This window comes from Chlorocebus sabaeus, chromosome 22 (genome assembly GCF_047675955.1).
Source record: "Chlorocebus sabaeus isolate Y175 chromosome 22, mChlSab1.0.hap1, whole genome shotgun sequence".
Classification (NCBI taxonomy): domain Eukaryota; kingdom Metazoa; phylum Chordata; class Mammalia; order Primates; family Cercopithecidae; genus Chlorocebus; species Chlorocebus sabaeus.
Genome location: NC_132925.1, coordinates 42,291,306 through 42,305,495, shown reverse-complemented (window position 1 = coordinate 42,305,495; position 14,190 = coordinate 42,291,306). Strand labels below are relative to the sequence as shown.

Here is a 14,190-nt window from a genome sequence, read left to right as displayed (position 1 = left end):
ATTTACCAAGCAAAGGGAAAGCAAAAAAAGGCAGGGGTTGCAATCCTAGTCTCTGATAAAACAGACCTTAAACTAACAAAGATCAAAAGAGACAAAGAAGGTCATTACACAATGCTAAAGGGATCAATTCAACAAGAAGAGCTAACTATCCTAAATATATATGCACCCAATACAGGAGCACCCAGATCCATAAAGTAAGTCCTTAGAGACCTACAAAGAGACTTAGACTCTCACACAATAATAATGGGAGAATTTAACACCCCACTGTCAATATTAGACAGATCAATGAGACAGAAGGTTAACAAGGATATCCAAGACTTGAACTCAGCTCTGCACCAAGTGGACCCAATAGACATCTACAGAACTCTCCACCCCAAATCAATAGAATATACATTCTTCTCTGCACCACATCACACTGATTCCAAAATTGACCACATAATTGGAAGTAAAGCACTCCTCAGCAAAGGTAAAACAACAGAAATCACAGCAAGCTGTCTCTCAGACCACAGTGCAATCAAATTAGAACTCAGGATTAAGAAACTCACTCAGAACTGCACAACTACATGGAAACTGAACAATCTGCTCCTGAATGACTACTGGGTAAATAATGAAATGAAGGCAGAAATAAAGATGTTTTTTGAAACCAATGAGAACAAAGACACAATGTACCAGAATCTCTGGGACACATTTAAAGTAGTGTAGCGGGAAATTTATAGCACTAAATGCCCACAAGAGAAAGCAGGAAAGATCTAAAATCGACACCCTAACATCACAATTAAAAGAACTAGAGAAGCAAGAGCAAACAAATTCAAAAGCTAGCAGAAGGCAAGAAATAACTAAGATCACAGCAGAACTGAAAGAGATAGAGACCAAAAAAAAGCTTCAATACATCAATGAATCCAGGAGCTGGTTTTTTAAATGATCAACAAAATTGATAGACCACTAGCAAGACTAATAAAGAAGAAAAGAGAGAAGAATCAAATACACACAATACAAAATGATAAATGGGATTATCACCACTGATCCCACAGAAATACAAACTACCATCAGAGAACACTATAAACACCTCCACGCAGGCCAGGTACAGTGGCTCATGCCTGTAAACCCAGCACTTTGGGAGTCCAAGGTGGGCAGATCACGAGGTCAGGAGATCAAGACCATCCTGGCTAACACGGTGAAACCATGTCTGTACTAAAACTACAAAAAATTAGCCGGGCTTGGTGACATGAGCCTGTAGTGCCAGCTACTCGGGAGGCTGAGGGAGGAGAATTGCTTGAACCTGGGAGGCAGAGGTTGCAGTGAGCCGAGATCGTGCCACTGCACGCCAGCCTGCGAGACAGAGCAAGACTCTGTCTCAAAAACAAACAAACAAACAAAACACCTCTACACAAATAAACTAGGAAATCTAGAAGAAATGGATAAATTCCTGGACACATACACCCTCCCAAGACTAAACCAGGAAGAAGTGGAATCTCTGAGTAGACCAATAACAGGCTCTGAAATTGAGGCAATAATCAATAGCCTAGCAACCAAAAAAAGTCCAGGACCAGATGGATTCACTGTCGAATTCTACCAGAGGTACAAAGAGGAGTTGGTACCATTCCTTTGGAAACTATTCCAATCAAAAGAAAAAGAGGGAATCCTCCCTAACTCATTTTATGAGGCCAGCATCATCCTGATACCAAAGCCTGGCAGAGACACAACAGAAAAAAAGGAATTTTAGACCAATATCCCTGATGAACATCGATGCAAAAATCCTCAATAAAATACTGGCAAACCAAATCCAGCAGCACATCAAACAGCGTACCTACCACAATCAACTGGGCTTCATCCTGGGATGCAAGGCTGGTTCAACATATGCAAATCAATAAACATAATCCATCACATAAACAGAACCAATGACAAAAACCACATGATTATCTCAATGGATGCAGAAAAGGCCTTGACAAAATTCAACAGCGCTTCCATGCTAAAACCTCTCAATAAACTAGGTATTGATGGAACATATCTAAATATTGTAAGATATATATATATGAAAAACCCACAGCCAATATCATACTGAATGGGCAAAACTAGAAACATTCCCTTTGAAAACTGGCATAAGACAGGGATGCCCTCTCTCACCACTCTTATTCAACGTAGTTTGGAAGTTCCGGCCAGGGCAATCAGGCAAGAGAAAGAAATAAGGAGTATTGAATTAGGAAAAGAGGAAGTCAAATTGTCCCTGTTTGCAGATGATATGATTGTATATTTAGAAAACCCCATCGTCTCAGCCCAAAATCTTCTTAAGCTGGTAAGCAACTTGAGCCAAGTCTCAGGATACAAAATCAGTGTGCAAAAATCACAAGCATTCCTATACACCAATAACAGACAAACAGAGAGCCAAATCATGAGTGAACACCCACTCTCAATTGCTACAAAGAGAATAAAATACCTCAGAATCCACTGTACAAGGAATATGAAGGACCTCTTTAAGGAGAACTACAAACCACTGCTCAATGAAATAAAAGAGGACACAAAGAAATGGAAGAATATTCCATGCTCATGGATAGGAGGAATCAATATCATAAAAATGGCCATACTGTCCAAGGTAAATTGTAGATTCAATGCCATCCCCATTAAGCTACCAATGACTTTCTTCACAGAAATGGAAAAAACTACTTTAAAGTTCATATGGACCCAAAAAAGAGCCCACATTGCCAAAACAATCCTAATCAAAGGAAAAAAGCTGGAGGCATCATGCTACATGACTTCAAACTGTACTACAACGCTACAGTAATCAAAACAGCATGGTGCTGGTTCCAAAACAGATATATAGACCAATGGAACAGAACAGAGGCCTCAGAAATAATACCACACATCTACAACTATCTGATCTTTGACAAACCTGACAAAAACAAGAAATGGGGAAAGGATTCCCTATTTAATAAATAGTGCTGGGAAAACTGGCTAGCTGTATGTGGAAAGCTAAAACTGGATCCCTTCCTTACACTTTATACAAAAATTAATTCAAGATGGATTAAAGACTTAAATGTTAGACCTAAAACCATAAAAACTTTAGAAGAAAACCTAGACAATACCATTCAGGACATAGGCATGGGCAAGGACTTCATGACTAAAACACCAAAAGTAATGGCAACAAAAGCCAAAATAGATAAATGAGATCTAATTAAACTAAAGAGCTTCTGCACAGCAAGAGAAACTACCATCAGAGTGAACAGGCAACCTACAGAATGGGAGAAATTTTTGCAATCTACCCATCTGACAAAGGGCTAATATCCAGAATCTACAAAGAACTTAAACAAATTTACTAGAAAAAAACAATCAACTCCATCAAAAAGTGGGCAAAGAATATGAACAGACACTTCTCAAAAAATGACATTTATGCAGCCAACAGACACATGAAATAATGCTCATTATCACTGGCCATCAGAGAAATACAAATCAAAACCACAATGAGATACCATCTCACACCAGTTAGAATGGCAATCATTAAAAAGGCAAGAAACAACAGATGCTGGAGAGGATGTGGAGAAATAGGAATGCTTTTACACTGTTGGTGGGAGTGTAAATTAGTTCAACCACTGTGGAAGACAGTGTGGCAATTCCTCAAGGATCTAGAACTAGAAATACCATTTGATCCAGTGATCCCATTACTGGGCATATACCCAAAGGATTAAAAATCATGCTAGTATAAAGATACATGCACACAGATGTTTGTTGTGGCACTATTCAGAATAGCAAAAATTTGGAACCAACCAAAATGTCCATCAATGACAGACTGGATTAAGAAAATGTGGCACATATATACCATGGAATACTATGTGGCCATAAAAAAGGATGAGTTCATGTCCTTTGCAGGGACATGGATGAAGTTGGAAACTGGGCAGACTGTCACAAGGACAGAAAACCAAACACCGCATGTTCTCACTCATAGATGGGAATTGAACAATGAGAACACTTGGACACAAGGTGGGGAACATCACACATGGGGGCCGGTAGTGGGGTGGCGGGCAGGGGGAGGGATAGCATTAGGAGAAATACCTAATGTAAACGACGAGTTAATGGGTTCAGCAAACCAACACGGCATATGTATACATATGTAACAAACCTGCATGTTGTGCACATGTATCCTAGAACTTAAAGTATAATAATAATAATAATTTGTAGACATTTTTCTTTTCTTATCATTTTTTTTTTTTGAGACAGGGTCTCACTTTCTTGCCCAGGTTGGAGTACAGTGACTCAATCATGGCTCACTGCAGCTGCTACCTCCTGTGCCCAAGTAATCCTCCCATCTCAGCCACCTGAGTAGCTGAGACTATAGGCACATGCCACACACTTAGTTAATTTTTAAATTTTTTATAGAGATGGGAGTCTTGCTGTGTTGCCAGGCTGGTCTTGAACTCCTGGGCTCAAGTGATCCTCCTGCTTCAGTGCAGACATTTTTTAAACCACACATACTCCAATCTTTTCCTTTGGATTTGAAAAGTGATTGAGCTTCCTTTGTTTCTTGGCAGGTGTTGCATCCTGGCCAAGTGATCTGGGTTTCCATACATATTATAGAAAACAGTAGTTAATTACAAGAGCTAACATTTACGGAGGGCTTGCTAAATGTCAATCATTATTCTAAGTCCCTAAGTTCTCTATCCTCTTTGAACTGTATTTCACTTGATATCTGAATAAGATGTCCGAAATCCCCATTCAGTGCACTGTGGAAAAGCCCAGAGCTCTCTGCAGTATCTGTTTTCAGGGGCCTCCATTTTTCCAGAGAAAGTCCACAACTAAATATTCTCTGTGACTCCTGCCTCTGTGGTCCTATTTTCAAGCTGCTTCTACTCTAGAAATACTACCCCATTTCTTACCCCAAATCCTCACTAACATACTTAGTGAAGATTAATTACATCTCAATGTAGAAATCAACTCCCAGGTCAAAGTTCACACATAATTATTTCTAGGAATTAATTTATCAAGCAATTCCTGCCCAAACCATTTAAAGTTAACATAGAGAAGTCCTCCCTGACTCCCCAACTTGAGATCAGAAGTCACAAGTTGGTGACCACCAAACAAACCTGCCCTGAGACCTGCTTTTGAAAAATTCAAATTGGATGCTAACATTTTAAAAGTGTGAGTCTTCATATAAAACCTCAGATTTACAGCTTATTTGGGGAAAAACAAACAAACAAAAAGTCAGATGATTTGCCATCAGCTGCAACCAAGGGTCTGGGCTCCAGTTCACTAAAATTTCCATTTGGCTCACTTTGCTCATTGGCATCCCAGCCCCTCTAGACATTTGGGTTTGCAACCCCTTGCCCTAAGATCCACCTTTTCTGATCACCCCCTTCCCCATGTTCCCAGGTCCCTACTGCTTCTCTTTAAGCCGCCTATACAAACTCAAAATCCCTCACTTTATTATACTAAATAATTTAACTTTCTTTGATTATCTTGCATACACATCTAGTTATCTAGCCCAGGTTTGACTGCAAACTTTTCCCTTAAAGAGCTAGAGAGTAAATAGTTTAGGTTATGTAGGCCATATAGTCACTGTTGCAACTACTCAATTCTGCCATCCTAGACCAGAAGCAGCTGTTAGGGAAATATAATTAAAAACTAAATCTCCTGCTGACCCGGAAAACCTCTCCACAAGGCAGAAGAGAAAAAAAAAAAAAGTTATCAAATAAGCATTAAACCAGAATGTGATGCAGTCCACTAAAAAGATTTCAAAGATAGAAAGAAATCTCACCTTTTTACGTAGTCCAGTAGATACACCCCATTACACACATGTTCTCAATTGATAACTAGCTTCAAGTGAGAGGACTTGACAATACCATTTGTCACACATAGGTCATCCTAAACTACCCAGTAATTGAGATGGCCATCTGTGTTAGTTAATTGTCTTTATCTGAAGAAATAATAAAATTTCTCGTATTTCTATGACAAGTAGGTAGTTATGATTTGGAGCCAGATGCCAGCTGAAGTCAGGCTCCTGCCCTCCCGTGGAAACTGGGAGATGGGGCACCATCTTCCTTGATGATTACATTTCAAAGAGATGGCTCCCAGGTCTTTGAGAAAACATTCCTGGGTTGTAAAACTGGCAAGAGGCTTAAAAAAAAAAAGCCTTCAAAAGAGATTCTGATACATCTCAAAAGGGCAGAGAGAAAATTAACAACGACAAATTTTCAAAAATAAAAATGGGAGGAGAGTTTCCTTTCCTCTCGTGCACCTGAGAGAATTAGACTTTTAATTTTTGAGTCATAGTCACCCATATGCAGCCATAGAATGTACATAAATGAGTATGGCTGTATTTCAGTACAACTCTGTTATGGACACAGAAATTAAATTTCTTTTTCTTTTTTTTTCTTTTTCTTTTCTTCCTTTTCTTTCCTTTTTTTTTTTTTGAGACAGAGTCTCAGCCTGTCACCCAGGCTGGGGTGCAGTGGCACCATCTCTGCTCACTGCAACCTCTGCCTCCCGGGTTCAAGCAATTCTCCTGTCTCAGCCTCCCAAGTAGCTGGGATCACAAGCTCATGCTACCACAACCAGCTAATTTTTACATTTTAAATAGAGATGGGGTTTTTGCCATGTTGGCCAGGCTGGTCTCATACTCCTGAATTCAGGTGATTTGCCTGCCTCAGCCTCCCAAAGTGCTGGGATTACAGGCTTGAGCCACCACACTCTGCCTGGCCTTTTATCTTTCTATCAAAATATAGATTCAACAAAGTTCCTATAACTAAATAGAAACACTGTCATCTGTCCATCTGTGCAGTTTAGGAAGGCAGCAAAAAACTCTGTTTTTATAAGCCAATTCAATGTCCTGCAAAGACAATCTCATCATAGCAATATTAAAGTTTTTTAAAAATCTAATTTTTTTTAAGATCAGATTTTTTTGGAGAAAACAAAATACTCACAACCCAAAGGATGGGATTTTACATCTCTGGACATCTCCCATATAATAAGTTTAAGATTACAAATCATTTTCAAATTTTACATGTATTCAGGAGTGGGACATTAATCAATCCCCATTTCTATTTTAACAGGGGGGCAAGGTAGGGGAGAGGGAAAAACAGTTTGGTATCTATTTGGAGGGAGAGTAGACATGAAGGGGCAAACCCTAGCTTCTCATTATCTACAATGTTTTTTTTTCTTAAAAAAAAAAACTTCCTATCTTCAGTATCTCCTTAAAAGCTCACTTCTTAGCTACTAGCCAGTCCACCCTAATTATTTAAATTCATTTGGTACACACCTTTTTCCACCAGGTAAATTATATCCATTACGCCCACTGCTGTAGCACGTATAAACCAACACCCCTGCATGGCTGAACAGGGCCTAATCTAGGACTGATGGGAGAAGTGCTTGCAAACCAAGATCAAGGTGTCATTTCTCTGTTAATACTGCCTACCAGGCTGATCCCTACAAAAATGCACATAAAAGCAGGCAAATTTAGCTACTGTGTTGCAAGAGAAACCAGGACCTTGTTAAATAGTTCTCTCCATTACCATTTATTCTCTCAAGGGAAGTTTTAAAAAAAAGGAAAAGAAAAAGAAAAAAACCACCCATTGGTCTGGCCACCTCATAAATCCAGCAAGCATTGGTGTGGCATTTGAGTGGAGAAGGAAACTTGGAGGAAAACAAAACCATCGAGGTTGTAAGAAAGGCTCCCAATTTAACTGTCCCTGTCCCTATTTATCCACCTTTATTCACCACCCAAGACCATCCATTACCCTAGAGCACTCTGATCTATAAAAGGGGTCAAAGCATCAGGAGCAGGCAAGGAGTGAGAACCAAAAGACATCAAGAAACTGATTTGCTTGAGAAAAGCAGCAATTCTTCCTTTCACAGTTCTCCATGGCTGAGAGAGAAAATGCCCAAGAGATCATCTGTGTGACTTAGAGACTGCTTTTTGGGAGGTTAAGAGCAGCATGAAGAGCTTAAGATGACAAGAGTCTAAATTTTTAAAGTTTCAACGTTTCAACAGAATGTGGATATATTCAAACTTTCAAAAAGGACAGTGTTTAGAAAGGGTAAAACCAGGACATACAAAACATTGGGAATTATCATGACCCCCAAGTGCTTCAGGCTCCAGGAAATAACTACTCTTTTGTTTACTGGAGGTCACACAATTTTCCCCTATTACCTGATGCAAAATGACTCATTACCTCCCAATAGCTTCTTTTCAAACCACGATTTTCCCATTTATTTTGGTCCAATGCAGTCCTATTCTTTATGGCCTATAGACTCACTCCCAACTACCCCCTGGGGGGTAAAAAAAAATGAAAGCATTCCCCCTAGACTGGCCCCCAAAACTCAGAATTAAATAACAGGAGGGATTGGCAGCCTCCTGAAGACTGAAACAACTTGAGGCTAAATCTACCTTTCCAAGAGTGAAAAATTTATTCAGATAATGTTTGAGAATTCATATATGCCACAATAGGATAAAACTAAAAAGCAGAAATCTCACACTTTTCCTTATACCTCCTTCCCCTACCAACCAGATTCCAGACCTTATATCACTGTCATTACCATTTCTGCTAAATGGAGGCCCCTAGGCACTAATCACACTGGCAGCTGCATGGTGACATAACGCACCACAACTTTTCCACTAAAAAGCTGTAGTCTCTTTCTCTCTGGCTATATTGGCGATTCTCCAGTTACTTCAATATTTTAAAGGCTGCAGCAGCATGCAAAATAATTTCACTAAAAAAAAAAAAAAAAAAAAAAAAGGTAACAAAAGTCTCCAGGAGATGGTGAGTTTTATTTTATCTTGTTTGAATAGAGGTTTGATTTGCTCTCAAATGTTCCAGGGTGGAGAGAAACTAGGAGAAAGCACAGGATGTCAAGGTCTACTGGGCGTAATTTTCTCCTTTGTTTTCATCTTCACCAGAAACAGAGACAGCAGCATACTTGCTTGCAGAACTGAACTTGGAAGCTGGATTTTCCTCAGGTTTCTTTGGCTCAGGTGTAGATCTGGAGTCTTGATCCTTTTTCCCATCTTTCCCATCTGACTCCTTCCAGTGGTCTTTGTTCCCTCCATTTCCTGGACTACAGTTAGAGTTCCCAGTTTGGCCTTTTGGGACATTCATCCCATCCACTTTACTTTCATCTTTCCTTGCTGGTCCTTCCTCAGATTATTGAGCTGGAGCTACTTTTCCCCCACCACTTGTAGGGGATTGCTGCTCTGTGTCTGAGCTCTGCAATGGAGCAGGAGGGTTAGAACTTTGCTTCACCGAAGCATTCTCCTTTGGTGGAGGGGCTGGCATTACCTTTGGGTCAGGTAGGATCAGGTTTGGGAGGTTTAGAAGTTGGAGAGTGACAATCTTCCTCCTTATTGAGCGTTGCGTTTTCTAGAGACTTCTCACTCTCTCTCCTTCGTGCATTTCTGCTGGGTGTGGCGGAAGTCCCAGTCTGCGATGACTCACTTCCTGTCCGCGACCATTCCCATTCCTGAGTTTCTTCACCAGCTTGGGTGTCTCTCCCGAGGCCATCGTTCTAGTTATGGCTCATCCAGCTGACGCTGCAACTTCTCTTGTTCCTTCTGTAGCATTTCTTCTACTTCTTTCTCTAGCAGCTGTGTCAACGGGCTTTCCCCCTCCAAAGGTAGAAGCAGCTCGACTGGACTGGGAGGTACTAGCAGAGGAATCATCCTCCTTAGGAGTACTCTGAAGCTTTAGATTCAGTTTGGGTCTTTGGGAGGGACCTCTATCATCACTCATATAGTCATCCTGAGAGTAATCATCTCTGGGGCTCCACGACCGATCGTCGCATCTGTTGCATCGGTCTTCAGAGCGGTCCCTGCCTCCTCTGTAGTCATTATCCCTGCAGTACCCACTGCCAAACGCTCTTCTGCCAGTGCCTATCTGGGAATCATAGCCTCTATCAAAGTCTCTGCTGCCTGGGTCATCGTAGTGATCCTGGCCGCCATATCGATCTCATATCCCAGCGTGGGTCATCCTGATACCCATCCCGATACCCATCGCGATACCGGTCTGAATCATACCGATCTCGATACTTGTCTCCAAAGCAATCATCACCTCTTCTGGGCGAGTAGTCATCACAGCTGTCTGTAGCAAGACCAGACCTCCAGTCTTTATCTGTTTTGTCAAAATTCCGATTTCTCTCATGGCCAAAAGAAAGATGGTCCCTGTCTTTATTCTGTGCTTGATCAGCAACGTCCACTTGAAATCTCCTGTTACCTAGAGATTCTTTATTGAGACTCAGGGCACTGAACAGGGAATCCCGGTCCTCAAATTCAGCATAACCAAAACCTTTCAACCTCTCTGGATTGCTGGGTGCACGTGGTAAACGCACTGCACTGGTATTTAATCCTTTAAAGAATTCCTTAATTGACTCTTCTGTCACATCATAGGGTAGGTTCCCTAGAAAAGCAGTGTAGGTTGGCAATTTGGGAAGACGGCTCCGGTCGATAATGGGTTCCCGAGCAGCCCATGGAGCAGTGGGAAGGATGGAACGGTCAGTTGGGGGCGCTCTATACACATCGTCATCATTACTGTGCCAAGTTGTTGAAACATCTCCTTCCAGGTCATCCATTTCATTAGCCCAGCTGACTGGTTTAGAAACAGCTCCTTCCTCCACCAGTCCCCCATCCTCAGTTAGAAAGTCTGTTAGGGAGATAGTCTTCCCCTTCTTATTCTTCTTTTTTGCTGAGGCCGCCATGTTGGGAAAAGGAAAGAGAACGCAAAGGGAAATCTAATGTTTTAACAACTTGACAGAATAATTCACTACAAGTCTGTTGATCTTAACCCAGCTAGAAACATTTCCTAGGTGTGTCATTTTCTCACTTTGCTCATGTATATTCATGGTTCTGTTATAGTCATAATGGGTGTATATGTTCAATTTGGTATTCTTCCTTTTATGTAACATGATTTATCCAAATATTTTCTATTTCCTATAGCATCTTTATATTCATCATTTTTAGTATATCACTAGAGTATGTCATTTTGATATGCCATAGTGAGTTTCTTTCTATATATCTGTATTGTTGGGCTCTTAGATTTATTCCAATGTTTTACCATCATAAAATAAACATTATATATACATATACTTTTTATTAAACGTTATTTCCTCAGGATAAATTCTATTACTTGGTCAGGGGTTAGGCATATTTATGATTCTTTCAATAAAGTACCATTTTGCCCTTCAGGAAGATTGAATCAATTTACACCGTTATCATTAATGCATGAGCATATCTGCTTCCCGAAGCTTTGCAGGCTTTGGCTTTTATAACTTTTTAAAAGTTTTTCTAAATTTTTTTAAGGCACAAAATGAAACTTCACAGTAGGTTTAATTTGCAGTTATTTTACCAACAAGGTTGAATAGTTTTGAAATTATGTTTTACCGACAGTGTTTCTTGTTGTATGAACTGTTTTTTAATCATTTGTTTCATAGACAGTTGGTATTTTACCTATTTATATGCACTCTTCATACTTTTTAGTTATTGAACTTTTGTCTTCATGTGCAAATCTTTTCTCCAGCCTTCTGAATTTTTAAATTTCAGCTTTATTGGTATTCATTCCATCAAAGATAAAGCTAAGTAATGAACCTGTCCATCTTTTTTTCATTCATATTCCATCAATAGTCAAAAAGTGATTTCCCCTAGTACTAGTCTTTTATATGTGTGTATTTGTTTTTATTTTAAAAGTGTTTAACTCCCAATCTACCTGGATTTTTTTTTTTTTGCAGAGTGTAGTGGAAAGTGTGGTGTGGGTCTTTTAAATATTCTCATTATTGATATTCCTGTATACCAAGTGTTTCAAATTTGTTACCAGAACGTTAAATGTCTGCTAGGACAAATTCTTCTTATCACTCTTTTTGAATCTGAAATACTTTTTGATGTTCTTGCTCATTTATTTTTTTCCACATACAATAAAAATTATATTAATTTTATAAAGCGTCTTGTTTCTAATTGGTGACTGATCACCTGAATCCTCTATGCACTGTGGTGTGTTGAGGCTGAGTTGCATCCTTGGTAAGGTTCAGCCTGCGTTAATTTTACTCCTGCTTCTTCAAGATTTTCAGCAGAAATCCTGGTGTATTCTCCATGCTCTTCCACCTGGTGGGTCCAGAATTCTAATCTTTGTCTTCACAAGACTGCTGAAGGCTCTGTTCTGCTTCAGAGGTTTTCTGTTTCTCTTTTTAGACTCCAGCCTCGTGCATCCCTGTAATTTCACAGATGTTCTGTGGAGACATTCTAAATCTCCTCCCATATCCCTCCTGGCCTCTGCCTCCCAGCAGTGGTCTTCCATGGGTGCAAGGCCTGGGATTGTCAGTCTCCTGACCAAGCACAGAATCAGCAAATGACCTCTGGGCACAGTGGCTGCAGAACTCAGCTCTCCCTAGCTGTGATTCTCCCTCTCTGGAGTTTTAGCTCCTTCAGTTCTTGCTAACTCAGAAGCCCTTTTCTGCCTTAAAATGGATGGCTCCTCTATTTTGTTCTAATTTTCTGCTTATTTTACATGGGAACACACTCTGTCACTAGATAATTCATCGCACTTGGACACATAGGTTTATTTCACCTTAAACATTTTTCTCATACCTTCTTATACTTTAAAACCAAAAAATCTTATTTCTGTTTGACATATTCCTCAGGAAAGCCTATCCTGACTTCTCTCAGGCTCAGTCAAGTAGTACATTTTGTAGCACCCTCTACTTCTTTTTAAACATTTATTGCAATTTTAATTACTTAATTCTGTAATTTATTTTTTAATTATTTTATTTTATTTTATTTCTTTTATTTTATTTGACGGAATCTTGCTCTGTCACCCAGGCTGGAGTGCAGTGGTGTGATCTCAGTTCATTGCAACCTCCGCCTCCCAGGTTCAAGCAATTCTCATGCCTCAGCCTCCCAGGTAGCTGAGATTACAGGCATCCACCACCACGCCTGGGAATTTTTTGTATTTTTCATAGAGATGGGGTTTCACCATGTTGACCAGGCTGGTCTTGAACTCCTGACCTCAAGTGATCCGCCCACCTCAGCCTCTCAGAGTGCTGGGATTACAGGCATAAACCACTGCACCTGGCCTGCAATTTATTTATTTATTTTTAGAGACGTTGTCTCACTCTGTTGCCCAGGCTGGAGTGCAGTGGTGCAATCACGGCTCACTGCAGCCTTGCTCAACCTCCTGAGCTCAAGCAATCCTCCCACCTCAGCCTCCTAAGTAGCTGGGACTACAGGCATGCGCCACCAAGCCCAGGTAATTTTTATATTTTTTGTAAAGACAGTGTTCCGCCACGTTGCCTAGGCTAGTCTCAAACTCCTGGGCTCAAATGATCCACCTGCCCCACTCCTTCCAAAGTGCTGGGATTACAGGTGTGAACCCCTATGCCCAGCCTGTAATTTATTTATATAATGTCAACACATCTTTTTGATTCTGTTTCTCTAGAGAACCCTGACCAATAAAATTATTTAGTATCAGGCCAAGTTAAAGGGTTTTTTTGTTTTGTTTTAAATTTTATTATACTTTAAGTTCTAGGGTACATGTGCACAGCGTGCAGGTTTGATATATAGGTATACATGTTCCATGTTGGTTTGCTGCACCCATCAACTCATCATTTACATTAGGTATTTCTCCTAATGCTATCTCTCCCCCAGCCTCCCACCACCTGACAGGCCCTGGTGTGTGACGTTCCCCATCCTGTGTCCAAGTGTTCTCATTGTTCAATTCCCACCTATGAGTGGGAACATGCCATATTTGGTTTTCTGTCCTTGTGATAGTTTGCTCAGAATGATGGTTTCTAGTTTCATCCATGTCCCTGCAAAAAACATGAACTCATCCTTTTAATGGCTGCATAGTACTCCATGGTGTATATGTGCCACATTTTCTTAATCCAGTCTATCATTGATGGACATTTCGGTTGGTTCCAAGTCTTTGCTATTGTGAATAGTGCCACAATAAACATACATGTGCATGTATCTTTATAATAGCATGATTTATAATCCTTTGGGTACATACTTAGTCATGGGATCGCTGGGTCAAATGGTATTTCTAGCTCTAGATCCTTGAGGAATCGCCATACTGTCTTCTACAAAGGTTGAACTAATTGACACTCCCACCAACAGTGTAAAAGCATTCCTGTTTCTCCACATCCTCTCTAGCATCTGTTGTTTCCTGCCTTTTTAAGAACCACTATTCTAACTGGCATGAGATGGTATCTCATTTTGGTTTTTATTCGTAT

The 14,190-nt window shown here is 40.2% G+C and overlaps 1 pseudogene; it reads right to left on the bottom strand.

Moving 5' to 3' along the window:
• Positions 1-8,840: 8,840 nt before the first annotated feature.
• LOC103228179 (eukaryotic translation initiation factor 4B pseudogene) lies at positions 8,841-10,765 on the bottom strand (annotated as a pseudogene).
• Positions 10,766-14,190: the final 3,425 nt, after the last annotated feature.